The following is a 14928-nucleotide window of genomic DNA, read 5'->3' on the forward strand; positions in this document are numbered from 1 at the left end:
TAAAAGCAATGGCATAAGGCATGCCCAAGTCTGAAAATGGTCTTTGCGGGTGTGTGGCTATTTCTGGCGAAGGCTTCACAAATTTTACTTCGGTAATGCAGAAGGATTGCTTTTCGGGAGGGGTCGCAGATGTTGAACCTCCTTTAATGATTTCATCAATACGAGAAATTTCTCCTGATTGGTCCTCGACGCTTTTGATGTTACAAACCTTCAAACGGGATGCATAATTTGGCTGAAGGCAGTTAATGACATAATTAACTAAAGCCCCATCTCCTAGCTGATAGGATGGTGTGGAGTCTACCTTTCTCCTTTTTACCAAATGATTGGTAGAATACTCATCTTCTCGATCACCCAAATCGATGAGCTTCCTATAAGGCCACCCAGTTTCTTTGTTTGGAGTAGTTAGGAGTAAGGTGGAAAACCTGTCATCCTCAATTCCATCTTGTATGGCGTGCTTGAGCTCGTAGCACGCTTCAGTGTTATGCCCCTTGCCTCTGTGTACCTATCAAAAATAAACTAACAAAACTAACTATATAGCTAGGGAAGTCAGGTCGATCTCCTCAGGGAGGCAAGATATCTGTAAAAGTCCGTCTATTTGGTCACAAATGGGGGGTTGTTTAAATTGGTTTTCTAAACTAAAAGGTTTAAAGGAAAGAGAAGCAGATAAAAGAGCAGTAAAGGCAGAGAAATAGAATTAAACTATCAAATAGAGAAGGGACATGTAAGGATTTCGGTTCACTGCGGTAGTCCAGTGACTCAACTGTAAACAACATAGACAAATTATTGCGAGACGGATATGGAAAGGTCCTTCCGGTCCACTTTCTATCCTAAACTTCCACTAACTTAACTTCCGTCCTCGTCAGGGTAGTATACTGTTCATAGCAGGCCTATTTAGTCCAATCTTCCGATCTAGGATTAAATTTAGCCAGATTAAAAAGGGTAACTCAGAAGCGTGCACTCAACTAAGTCGGTAAAATACAGTTAAATTGCTATGGTGACAGAATCTCACAATTAATTCATCTAACTTATTCACTACATCGTCAAATTTCTACCGTAGATCCCCTAATCCCAACATGAAACAAGTTTAGCTACTCATATCGCTATTAATACTATCAAAACTAACAGCAGATAAATAACCAACCTTCAACATATTTAAATGATAATTAAATTGCATAAAAGTGAATTAGGGCAAAGGAATAAATGAAGTAAAACAAGCAATTAAAGCAAATGAAATAAAGATTATTATTAAGAAAGGAGAAAGAGATTACAATCATGAGAATCCGACGTAAAGAACACACAAATCCGAGCGAGAAAACCCCGAAAGCAAAGTTACAGAGAAAAGGGAAAAAGCAACGTAATGTGTTTTCTGCGAAAGCTAAAACTGATAGATGATAAGATTAAAAGATAGCAAATGACCTAATAAAGTTGCGTTTAAATAGAAAATAAACTAAGTCCAAAAGCTAAAACAAGCTTACGGGCTAATTAAAACCCACGCCAGACCAAACCACTCGATCGAGTAGAATAAATCCACTCGATCGAGCAAAACTCCAGAAAATCTACTCGATCGAGTAACCTCTCTTTTCAGCACTTCTTGATCGAGTATAAAAGTGCTCGATCGATCAACCAATGACGTAAAAACCATTCGATCGAGTAATAAAACCACTCAATCGGATGTTCTTCCTTCAAATCAGCTTAGACTGGTGCCCGACTGCCTCGTAAACCGCGCCTTCATGCATCCCAATGCAGAAAACTCACTCCATAAAATCCCGTCTCCTCAAAATGCATGCAAAAAGGACGAAAAATGGTACGATTCCACTACTTTCGCGTTCATTTCTACAAAACGGACAAAACGAACCAAAGTAGAAAATTCGAGGCATAATACTATATAAACAGTACAAAAATGCATGGAAATACGTGCTAAAATAGGCTAAAAAGACTATACATTATGCACGTATCAAATCTCCCCAAATCGAACCTTTACTCGTCCTCGAGTAAACTAAAATGCAACTAATGGAACGGAAATGAAAACTCAGAGCTAGCTTAACTTGTCTACTTGAACCAATTTAATGTAACAAAGATTAACATTCATAGCTAAGCAGTCAATACGCAAACGAGTTATAAGCTGTTCAGAAATATAGCCAACCTAAGCAGTCTGCGCCGCTTCTTAGCGGCGGGTAAAGTAGAAGATGGTCGGAGTGAAAGGTGGTAGTCAGGCGCCCCGTGCAATAGTAGGCAAAGGGGCTAGACGGGGGAGAGTGGCGCAAGGTAAGTCCACAGACAGGGAACCGTCTATCTTCCATGTCTGGAAGTCTGTGGTCAGCCAGTGATGAGAGTGCATGACAGCCAGGCTCAAATACCTCTCTACCGGGAGGTACGGTAAGTCACGAGGCCAGACAGGGAAAAGGGAACGGGCAAGAATGGTGGCCATGCCACCGCAGGCAATAGATCCCGGGACCTTCATCCCCTGGGCCTGGAAGTACTGGGCGGTCCGATAGGCGATGTTGAGGGTAAAAGGACCCTCGCAGTCAATGTTTAGGTAACCGCCTAAGATGGAGAGCTCGTTGTTGTTGATGTTGTTTGGCTCCTTTCGGCCAAAAATGGTGCTCCCCATCAGTCTAAGAAAGTAACGGGCGGGGGGAAGGTGGAACTTTGCGAGCTTTCGCTCGGGAAAGGTGGTCTGGGCCGAGGTCCGCCAAAGCTGACGAACGACTCTCCTAGGAGCGGTAGCGTCACCCGTAGAGGAAAGTCCAAGTCTGCTACCAAACTCCTCCAAAGTCATCGAAAAAGTTCGGTTTAACAACCGGAAAGACACAGAAGAATTAGTGGGGGCAGCGACGTGTGACTCGGAGGAGAAAGTGAAGAAGCTGAAGAACTCAAGACTCAGCTCCAGAAAGGTATGGCCACTCATAGTAATGAGTCCGGCCATCCCCGTGCCCCATAAAAGCTCACAAACTAACTCGTAGATGCCGAGTCTCTCAAGTGCCGGTTTATCTAAGAACCGGGTAGGTAAAAACTCACAGCCAACGAGGTTATAAAACCTCTTACGATGTACAACGTTAACGAAAATTACCTGCGGGTAATCAGGGTGGGAGTCGAGGGAGTTGTCCACTCGGACAGTGACCGTGCCAGAAGGAGCAGCAGAAGTAGAAGTAGCAGCAGAAGTCGAGGTAGCAGGAGCTGGTGTAGCACCAGCACGTCCACGACCTCGGCCCCGGCCTCTAGAACCCCAAGTAGAAGGCCGTGCAGTGACAGTGTGAGGAACTAGAGCCGCCCGAAAAGCAGCTACAACTACTGGTGAGTTCGCCACAGGTGTGCTCACCGTGGCTGAAGTAAAGGCTGTGGCTGTTGTGACCTCCACTGAGGAAGAAAGACTAGCAGCAGTGCTAGAAGTGGTGGTGGCTATGACTGAAGTGGCAGCCGAAACAAGGCTAGCAGCAGTGCTAGCAGGTGTAAAAACTGTACCGGCAGCAGAGACTAAGAACACATAAGTGCTGGCCGGTGCGGAGACGGTAGTAACAGCAGGGACTACCAGCTCAGACAGAGACAAAGACGGACTGGCAGAAGAGCTCGATGAAGGCATCGAGCTAGAATCCATCCTGAATAAATATTGCAGGGGAATTGATAAGAAAATAGAAGCTATACAACATGAAAATCAGCATGAAATCGGCATGAAAATTCCGCTAACCAGTCGAAAGATTCGACCTTCAGCACATAAATTCCCAACTTTTCCTCAAAAATTCGAATAGGAGCATGTAAACAGCGATAGGGGATGATAACAGATTGCAGCAGCAACAATTTACGCACCAATGTAGATAAGTTGAACAAATGACAGCAGCGAAACCGGGTGACAGTCGAAAACCAGGTTTCAGTCGAAAATTTCGACTGTAAAGACTCCTAAACGCAAAATTCGCGCAAAATTCGAATTAATCATACAAAAATCAGTGAGGAGACGAGATTAAGCATCAAGTAAGCTAAATAGGGCAAACAAGAACAGTCATAGTCGAAAAACTCGACTAAACAAAGGATTTCGAACCCTAATCCTAATTCACCTCATAAAAATGCAAAATTAGTGAAATTAAAATGCAAAGAGGTGTAGGAGATACTTACTTGATGAGAATGAACCTACAAATTGCAATTAATCTTCAAACAACAAGCAAAAATGGCCATTTTTTGATCGAAAAACCGCAAACCCTAATCCCACTAATAAACCGTGTAAAACAGCACAGATCAAGGGGAAAACAGAGGGCTTTGAACGATTAATTAACAAAGAGCAAAATGTAGGTGACGGATTTGGTAAAAGGGTAAGAAACATGGAGGAATTTGGGGTGTTTTTGTCGCAAAATAGGAAGGGGTCGAAAGAAATTGGGGATAAATGAATTAGAAATGAAAAAGAGGGAAGTTAAAGAAACTCCCTGCGTGTAATTTCCAGTTTTACTCGATCGAGTGGTTTAGAACTACTCGATCGAGTCCTTCTTGAATCCATCTACTCGATTGAGTAGAATTTGACTCGATTGAGAACTCCCCATTTCTGCTTTACTCGATCGACTAAAATGGAATCACTCGATCGCAATGTTGTTAGGATTGGGATTCTACTCTGAATCGATGGGGAGGGTAGGATCGAATAGGTAGAATCGGATCGTAGAATCGTAAGATTCTACAAATTTACTAAATATAGTTTTTTATTTGGTAAAAATATATAATTGAAGATCAAAACACTTATTTATACACAAAATATTGATAATTAATAAGTTTAGTATCATTTTATGAACATGTTTCTATAAATTACATGAAATTTGGATTTTACGATGTTATTATATAAAAATATATTTAAATATGTTTACTATTGAGTCGGATCATAGGATCGTAAGATCGTATAATCGTATTATGATCCTACCTCTAGAAAATTTCGAATAGATAGGATCGTAAGATTCTACAAACATGATAGAATCGTAGGATCCAAGATCGGTCAAGCATTTTTGGATCGTAAAATCGTAGAATCATAGGATCGAATCGGGATTCTGACAACAACCACATTTCACTCGATCGAGTACAAAAAGTATTCGATCGAGCTCTTTTCCTCGTGTAAGCTCTTGAATTCGCCATTCTTCCTTTGAATTTGCATAAAATTCCCCAAACCTGCATAGAAACTCTCGCAAAAGATATCCCAGTATACCAAATACGCATAGTAACAGTCTATAGTCTCTAATCTACACTAAAAATTGTCTAAATTCTAATTGTCTAATTAAAAGCAATAAAGTTCAACGGAAATTTTAAAAATTGTTTTTACAAGTTGGTACACGGGGCATTTCCCCGCTCACTTCCCAAGGCAATTCAGCAGACCCTCGGAGGGCTCCTGACTGGAGGACGTCACCTCAGCAACATTGATCGTCCTCTTCAGCTTCCATGATCTTGAACTTGATTCATTAGGAGGAGAATAGTTGACGTCCACATACACGCGAACTTTTCTCATCCTTACTCCTTTCTCACCGGCTTTAACATCATTGCTCCCACTTTGACTGACATTAATTGCACAATGCCCTTTGACAGCTCCTGCATTATTTTCATTTGTACCTGCAGCAAGGAAAACAGACGAACTTTCCTCCTTTTTGCTCTCAACCTGAGGTGGAGGGGTCACAATAATAGCAGCACAATGTTCCAAATTTTCATTTGGAGTGTCAATAATAGGGTCAATAGAAGAGAGGGCATTGCAAGGCTGAGCTTGCATAGGGGCCCTCCGGAACTTAGACTGATGGAATATCAGCTCCTCGTCCCCAAATTGAAAAGCCAATGTCTTGCCCCCGACGTTTATTACTACACGGGCAGTAAACAAAAATGGTCTCCCTAAAATAATAGGGGTATGGGCATCTTCGGGGATGTCAAGTACAACAAAGTCAACGGGAATAATGAACCTCCCGATCTTAACAGGTATGTCTTCTATTACACCTAGTAGCCGTGATATGCTACGGTCGACCATCTGAACAGTCATGTTTGTGCAATTAAACTTTTTCAAACCAAGTCTCTTAGCCAGAGACAACGGTAAGACACTCACGCTAGCGCCAAGACCGCATAACGCGTTATCAATCAAATGGGTACCAATGTGACACGAAATCGAAAAACTACCCGGGTCTGACTATTTGGGAGGTAACTTATTCTGAACTAGGGTCGTCTCTACCTCAGTCAAAGCTACCGTCTCATGATCATGAATGTGCCTCTTACGCGATAAAATTTCTTTCATGAATTTAAGGTAAGAGGGTACCTGTGTAAGCAGTTCGGCGAATGGCACAATGACCTGGAAGCTTCTCAGTAGTTCGACAAATTTGTCGAATTGTTGATTAGCTTTAGTACTCTGCAGACGCCTCGGGAAGGGAACCGTTATGGGTATCTCGAGTCCCTTGTTCCTCTCTTCCAACGTGTCAGCCGGATCAAGCTCCAAGTCTTTCGGACGCTTCTTTCCTCTCGAACGAGGTCTTTCAGGTGATTTCTCACTCAATCGAGCACTAGCAGGCTCTCGATCAAGCTGTTCCTTATCCATACTACTCGATCGACCAAAAATCCCATTCGATCGAGTAGTTTCTTCAACAAAGTTACTCGATCGAGCATAAATTTCACTCGATCGAGCAGTTCCTTTTTCCTGTTCACTCGATCGAGTAGAAATTCCACTCGATCGAGTACTTTCTTCAGCAATTTTACTGGATCGACCTCCAGAAACTAGTTGATCGAGTACTTTCTTAGCCGTCAGCTCCTTTTCTTCACCAGAACACTGTTCATCAGCAGTTATAACCTTCCTCGGGTCTGATTTCAATACTTCCGGTCCCTCATATGAACGACCGCTTCTCAAATTGATTAAATTTACCGTCTCATGTGGATTTTTGTCAGCTTGTGACGGTAAATGACCCGGTTTCCTTGCAGATTGGTTTGCGGCTAACTGGGCAACTTGAGTTTCAAGTGCCTTGATGGATGCATCTTTCTGTTGATCACTCAGCTGCCACTGCTTTGTAAAAGATTGCAACATAGTCTTTAGCTCACCTATCTCACTCACCCCACCAGAAGATGATGCACCATGATTGGGAGAAGGGAAGGAAGGAGGCTTCTGAAAGCCTTGTTGATTCTTATGTGGAGGAACATACGGCTGCTACTGGTGCGGAGGAGGGGTAGGATTGAGCACATTTTGAGTTGTCCACCTCAGATTGGGATGGACTACCCCTTGGTTGTTATAATAGGAACCCCCTCCTTTCCTATATTGTTGAAAGTCAAGGACTTGTTCCTTCTCTGTAAGACAGCCAATAACAGTATGGCCGCCGTTGCTACCACACCTCTCACATGTGACGGTCTCCCCTCTAGTAAGCATATGGACCGTCTGAGGCATCCTAGCAGAATGCAGCTCTAACTTATCAAACCTAGCATCCATGGCTTCCAGCTGAGCCACAACCTGCTTATCGACTGCATGAACTGTTCTAATACCATCCCTTGGGTTTCCATACTCAGCAATGTGATTCGCCATCTCTTCAATAAGGGCCCATCCCTTATCATCGTCAGTATTCTCTTGGAATCTCCCATTAGATGACGCATCAAGTATGGCTTTGTGATCATCGTATAGCCCATTGTAGAACTGGTTAGACAGAAACCATGGATCAAAACCATGGTGAGGAATAGACCTCACTAACTTCTTGAAACGGGACCATGCTTCATATAAAGTTTCATCAGGTGGCTGCTTGAAACTTGTGATCTTTGCCCTCAGCTGATTGGTGCACTATGGAGGGAAATATCTCTTGTAAAAAGCAAGAGCAAGGGTCTCCCAGTTGGTAACCCCTGCGGCTGTGCGGTCCAAATCAGTCATCCACTCCTTGGCTGAGTCAGTCAAAGAAAAAGGAAATAGAACCTCCTTAATCTTGTCTTGAGTTACCCCATTTGTGGCGGGGATAGTAGAACAGTAGTCCGTAAAGACCTCCATATGCTTCCTTGGGTCTTCACCTGCCACACCTCTATACATATTTCTCTCCACCAGATTGATATAGGAAGGACGGATGTCAAATGTATTCCCATCCTCAGTCTGGAGATTGAAACCCTTTGGAAGTGATGCTGCTTTAGGCTCCGAGTGACTAGCAATGTTCGGCATCTTTACTGGTTGATCGGCAGAAATAGGAATGTCTTCTACTAAAGACTGGTCTTATGCGAAAAGAAAATGGTGATGCTCTGGTTCAAAAGTACTCAAGTCTTCCTTTCGTGATTCTCTTTGCAGACGAAGTCTATGCCTAAATAGTCTCTCTGGCTCAGAATCAGCTGCAACTAACTCAAACCAGTCTAACTTGGTAATACACAACACTGAAAGAAAATAAATAAGAACTGCCTAAAGGAATAAAAATTCCCTGAGACGGATAAAATAAACGAAGCAAAGACAGATAGGGCAATTGCCTCCCCGGCAACGGCGCCAAAATTTGACAGGGCTGTCGTGTACGTATCAAAAGTAAACTAACTAAACTAACTATATAGCTAGGGAAGTGAGGCCAATCTCCTCAGGGAGGCAAGATATCTGTAAAAGTCCGTCTATTTGGTCGCAAATGGGGGGTTGTTTAAATTGGTTTTCTAAACTAAAAGGTTCAAAGGTAAGAAAAGCAGAGAAAAGAGCAGTAAAGGCAGAGAAATAGAATTAAACTATCAAATAGAGAAGGGACATGTCAAGATTTCGGTTCACTGCGGTAGTCCAGTGACTCAACTGTAAACAACTTAGACAAATTAATGCGAGACGGATATGGAAAGGTCCTTCCGGTCCACTTTCTACCCTAAACTTCCACTAACTTAACTTCCGTCCTCGTCAGGGTAGTCTACTGTTTATAGCAGGCCTATTTAGTCCAATCTTCCAATCTAGGATTAAATTTAGCCAGATTAAAAAGGGTGACTCGGAAGCGTGCACTCAACTAAGTCGGTAAAATACAGTTAAATTACTATGGTGACAGAATCTCACAATTAATTCATCTAACTTATTCACTACATCGTCACATTTCTACCGTAGATCCCCTAATCCCAACATGAAACAAGTTTAGCTACTCATATCGCTATTAATACTATAAAAACAAACAGCAGATAAATAACCAACATTCAACATATTTAAATGATAATTAAATTCATAAAAGTGAATTAGGGCAAAGGAATAAATAAAGTAAAACAAGCAATTAAAGCAAATGAAATAAAGATTATTATTAAGAAAGGAGAAAGAGATTACAATCGTGAGAATCCGGTGTAAAGAACACACAAATCCGAGCGAGAAAACCCCGAAAGCAAAGTTACAGAGAAAAGGGAAAAAGCAACGTAATGTGTTTTCTGTGAAAGCTAAAACTGATAGATGATAAGATTAAAAGATAGCTAATGACCTAATAAAGTTGCGTTTAAATAGAAAATGAACTAAGTCCAAAAGCTAAAACAAGCTTACAGGCAAATTAAAGCCCACGCCAGACCAAAACACTCGATCGAGTAGAATAAATCCACTCGATCGAGCAAAACTCTAGAAAATCTACTCGATCGAGTAGAATAGTTACTCGATCGAGTAACCTCTCTTTTCAGCACTTCTTGATCGAGTATAAAAGTGCTCGATCGATCAACCAATGACGTAAAAACCATTCGATCGAGTAATAAAACCACTCGATCGGATGTTCTTCCCTCAAATCAGCTTAGACTCGTGCCCGACTCCCTCATAAACCGTGCCTTCATGCATCCCAATGCAGAAAACTCACTCCATAAAATCCCGCCTCCTCAAAATGCATGCAAAAAGGACAAAAAATGGTACGATTCCACTACTTTCGCGTTCATTTCTACAAAACGGACAAAACAAACCAAAGTAGCCAATTCGGGGCATAATACTATATTAACAGTACAAAAATGCATGGAAATACGTGCTAAAATAGGCTAAAAATACTATACATTATGCACGTATCAAGACACCTAAGAGTATTGCCTTGGCTGCGAGGAGCAATTAAGATTGTACCAGCTTCAATCATATCTTAAATAACTTGTTTCAAAGCAAAACAAGTCTCTGTGTCATGACCTCGTCCTTGGTGGTACATGCATTATGCATTACCATACCAGAATCTGGTTTTCTTATCTTCCTGTGGGTCCGGAGTTGGATCGATGTGTTGCAATAATCCTTCTGAAGAAAGTATCCCTAGAGCGGTGCCATATGTTATTCCTAGATATGTGAATTCCCTTTGATGTTTTCCCAGGGTTCCAACATTGTTATTTTTGGAAGTTTTTGTGAGTATTGTCTTTGTTAACCCCGGGCGGAAACAAGGTTTTATTATTGTTTATGGAAAGTTTTGGGGTTGTTGCTTGGTATTTTGAAGGGTATTTTGGGGAGGCAATTTCATGTTCTTTGTTGGTGGGTTCATGGATACGGGAAGACGGTTCCTCATTTTCAGCATTTGGTTGTTAGGGAATTTGGTGTTGGTCTTCTCCTCGGTGGTCAGGTTCATTTTCAGCTTTACCAATCCTTTTCCCCAAATTAGTTACCTGAGTGTTCTAATCATCGATATCCACTCGCAGCTTTGAGAATATGTTGTTGATGGAGACGGAGATCATAGGTATACCGCTTTGTAGTCCTGTAATACTACGGTTTTATGAGCCTCTGGGTACTCTATCGAGTGGGCCTTACTCTGTCGAGTAAGAGTGTTTTGAATTTTAAAACAGTGTTCTGCCTGTAGGGTACTCGATCGAGTAGCCTGGGCACTCGATCGAGTACGTTAGTTGCTCGATCGAGTAGCTCGGTTTACGGGTAATGTTTTGTCGAGTTTTGTTAATAATGCGAATAGGTATATAAAGCTTTCCGTCATCAACACTAAACACTTTTATCAAACCTAATTACTTCAAAAGAGATTTCAACCTACGTACTTCGCATCTTTCGCATTATTGACAAATTCCGGAGCTTGAGAGGTCGGAATTCTTCATCCTCTACATTCTTGTGATCCTTGCGTCGAGGGTATGATCTACGTACCGATTTTATAGTATTTTATAAGTTTGTTTAAACCCTAATTTGGGTGTTTGGGGGGTTTTGTTGTCTTTTATGATTGTTAGTAATTGTATGATCATATGTTTGGAGGAGGATTGGTAGAAGAGGAGTTTTGATAACAGCTGTTGAGACCGTCTGATTGTATTGTATTCCAGGTAGGGTTTCCCTACTCAGTATTAGTCACATGATGTGTTGGTTGTGATTTGTGATTGTTGAATATTATCGTACGAGTATTGTGACGGTTGTTGGGTTTGCTTACTGATTAGTAGTTGTGATTGATTATATCTGTTTGTGTTCTTCGGGGTACGTCCCTGGCTGAGTGGAGTCACTTGCGGGAGTGGCTTCACGCCCATTATTCGCCTTCTATGGAACCCACCACAGAAGGGATGTGCACATTAATGGATTTGGGTTTATCGCTCGATGGAGATGAGCGGGGCTTAGGTGGGAACAGCTGCGGTCCCCCACTGGCGGCGAGGAGTAACCTGTTGCGATGGGTACTCTGGTAGGGCTACACACTTTAGTGTGTAGTCAGTATTGTGGAGTTGGTGATGGAGTTCGGAGTATATCTGTGACGACTGAGCTGTGTTGTGTGTTATTTTGTTGAGTTATGTAAATTGTATGATTAGTACTTACCCCACTTACTTGTTTTAAAAACTGTGGTAATCCATTCGGGGATGGTGAGCAGTTGTTGAGCATGTATGAGTCGAGATACAAGAGATAGCTGGGATGTGTCGCCATCAGATGATAGAGTCTTCCGCTGTAGTTTTAATAATTTTAGACAGTTGTTTTGAGATCATGTAAACCATATTTTGGCAGTTGGTTTTGGATTGTATTTACTCACTTAAACATTATGCTATTTAAATGTTTTTTCTTAATTGTCTTTTGATTATCATTGCCTCGGAAAACCGAGACGGTGACATCTTTATACCTGAGTGGTCCTGGTAAGGCACTTGGAGTATGGGGTGTCACAAAGTGGTATCAGAGCGACGATTCTGAAACCTGTAACAAACTCGCCCTACGATTTTAAACCGGTCACATGGGGGGCATATGTCAAGATCGTATGTGGTTTCTGATAGTTTGTATGTGAACGTAACGATATATGTTGTGAATTGTTGGATGTTGGGGGCGGAGGTTGAAATTGTGATTGAAAAGTTGGTGGGGTGTGTTTATATGTTGAATTGAATAAAGGGGCATGTTAATTGTTTATAATATGGCAATTGATAACATGAAGTAGATTATTATAATGATTATATGAGGAATTGTGTAGAATTGCATGCATAGTTATATTATAATGTTGAGATTATGAAGGTTGCATAGTACATTGGGTTATGTGAGATAACATGCGGGTAGTATGTACGAGTCAGCATGACTCGATCGAGTGGGGGGGCACTCGATCGAGTAGGTAAGGTACTCGATCGAGTGGGTATTTGATGTTTTTATGATCAGAACCGTATTTTTGGGTACTCGATCGAGTACGTGGGGGCACTCGATCGAGTAGGGGTCGCTCGATCGAGTGTCATGTCAGCTCGATCAAGTAGGATAGAGACCAGAAGGTCTGTTTTGGGTCTGGAGTCGGGGTACTCGATCGAGTACGTGGGGCACTCGATCGAGAAGCCTCAGCTCGATCGAGTGGGTTTTGGCACTCGATCGAGTGGGGTCTGTGCAGGCTGTCTTCGTGTTTTGGGTTGTGGTATGTATGTTTATGTCTACCCTTTTCTTTTATAGTGTCAAGATGCCGCCAAAGAAATCCGCCTTGTATGTGAGAGCTGAGAACATGACCACAGAGGATATCGTTAGGATGTTTGAGCATCAACATGCTCTTACCAAGGCCCTAAAGAGAGTGGGGAAAGATAAAGAGGTTCATCACTCAAAGATCAGTCTATACATAGCGAGGTTTAACCCGAAAGAGTATAAGGGAACAGGAGAGCCGATGCTTTTAGATAATTGGCACCGTGAGATGGAGAACATTCTGCAGTTAGTGCATTGTCCTGATGAGATGAAAGTAGAACAAGCTGTGTTTCACTTGAGGGAAGCGGCTGGTGAGTGGTGGGATAAGGTGAAGGTGGGTGCTAGGGAAATGTATGGGAAGCAGGGTCTGCCTGCTATACCTTGGGAAGAGTTCCGGAGGGCTATGAGGAGAGTGTTTGTACCTGAGCATGTGAGGAGTAAGCTGAGGGAAGAGTTTGATGGGTTCAGGATGACATCTGATATGTCGGTAGCTAAGTATTACCGGCAGTTCAATGAGAAGTCTAGGTATGCTGAAGACATGGGTTTGAGTGATGAGAACCTAGAGTTGAGGTTTGAGAAGAGGTTGACCCCCAGGATTATGGAAAAGTTACCCTTGGGAATCCTTACTGATGTTAAGGAAGCTTATAAGAGGGCTCGGAGAGCTGAGAGGTTGGTAGAGATGGCCCGGGAGAGAGGAGGTGAGAAAAGAAAGGCGGAGAGTGAGGGTGGTAGCCAATCTAATTACAAGAAAGGCAACTACAATCAGACTAGAGCATTTTCTTCTGGCTCGGGATTCAGTGCTGGGGCTTCCTTTGGGCGTGGCCGTGGGAGCGGTAGTGGTAGTTGAGGGATGACCTGCTTTGGCTTTGGCGGTGTAGGCCACAAGAGACATGAGTGCACGAGTGTACCGGGAGCTTTTCAGAGATCGACTCAGTGTAGTTATTCTCAGGGTCCGGCACAGAGTTATGCGAGCAACAGACCAGCTGGGTCATGGAACAATCGGGGAGGTCTGAGCAACCAGGGTGGAGGTAACCACAATGGCGGTAATTCTTATCAGAAACCAGCTACGAACAACAACAATCAGGGATCGGGTGCTAAGCCGGCTACTTCACCCAAGATCTTGTCTAGGAGGTGGACAAAGACCAAAGGAAAGTCAGTATATGATGGAAAAGAAAGCAGCTGAGGACGATGCACATGTTATCACTGGTACCTTTCTTGTTAACGGTATTCATACCTTTGTTTTGTTTGATTCGGGGGCATCTCAGTCGTTTGTATCTTCGAGTCATGTTAAACGGTTGGGTCTGAGGGTATACGAGTCTGTAAGTGAGAAAGTTTTTATACCTTTGGCTAAGTCTGTATCATGTGGGAGGTTGTATAGGGATGTATCTATGATAGTTGGGCAAGTTGATCTACCTGTAGACTTGCTAGAGGTTCCTTTAGACGGTTTTGAGATGATAGTCGGGATGGATTGGTTAGGAAAGTACAAAGCTAAGATAGACTGTCATCAAAAAAAAGTGTCTTTGAGAGGTCCTAAGGGCGTTAGTGTGTCTTATCGTGGGTTTGTGGTCAAACCCAAAGTTAAGTTCATTGCACTGTGACCTTGAAGTCTTATCTGAGGAAGGGGTGCCCGTTGATCTTGTGCCATGTGAGAGATGACCGGATAGAGAGTCCGACAGTTGATCAGATACCAGTGGTGGGTGAGTTTTCAGATGTCTTTCCAGAGGAGATTCCGGGGTTGCCGCCAGAGAGGGAGATAGATTTCACGATTGAGCTGAAACCGGGGACGGGGCCAATCTCTAAGGCACCGTACCGGATGGGTCCTAAGGAGTTGGAGGAGTTCAGGAAACAGTTAGATGATCTGATAGAGAAGGGATACATTAGACCTAGTGTATCACCGTGGGGAGCACCAGTTCTTTTTGTGAAAAAGAAAGATTGGAGTTTGTGCATAGATTACAGGGAGCTGAACCGAGTGACGGTGAAGAACAAGTATCCTTTGCCAAGGATAGATGACTTGTTTGATCAGTTGAGTGGTGCAGCAGTCTTTTCCAAGATTGATTTGAGGTCGGGGTACCATCAGGTGAAGATTAGAGAGGTGGGCATACCAAAGACAGCTTTCCCGTCGAGGTATGGCCATTATGAGTATGTGGTGATGCCTTTTGGGTTATCTAATACACCGACTGTGTTTATGGATTTGATGAACAGAA

The 14928-nt window shown here is 42.7% G+C and overlaps 1 non-coding gene across 1 annotated transcript; it reads left to right on the plus strand.

Annotated features, from left to right (window-relative positions):
• The first annotated feature begins 7634 nt into the window (after positions 1–7634).
• On the plus strand, positions 7635–7740 carry LOC141635882 (small nucleolar RNA R71). The gene has a single exon (XR_012540537.1). It is a non-coding gene; the product is annotated as a small nucleolar RNA R71 (small nucleolar RNA).
• The last annotated feature ends 7188 nt before the right edge of the window (positions 7741–14928 follow it).

This window comes from Silene latifolia, chromosome Y (assembly GCF_048544455.1).
Source record: "Silene latifolia isolate original U9 population chromosome Y, ASM4854445v1, whole genome shotgun sequence".
NCBI lineage: Eukaryota > Viridiplantae > Streptophyta > Magnoliopsida > Caryophyllales > Caryophyllaceae > Silene > Silene latifolia.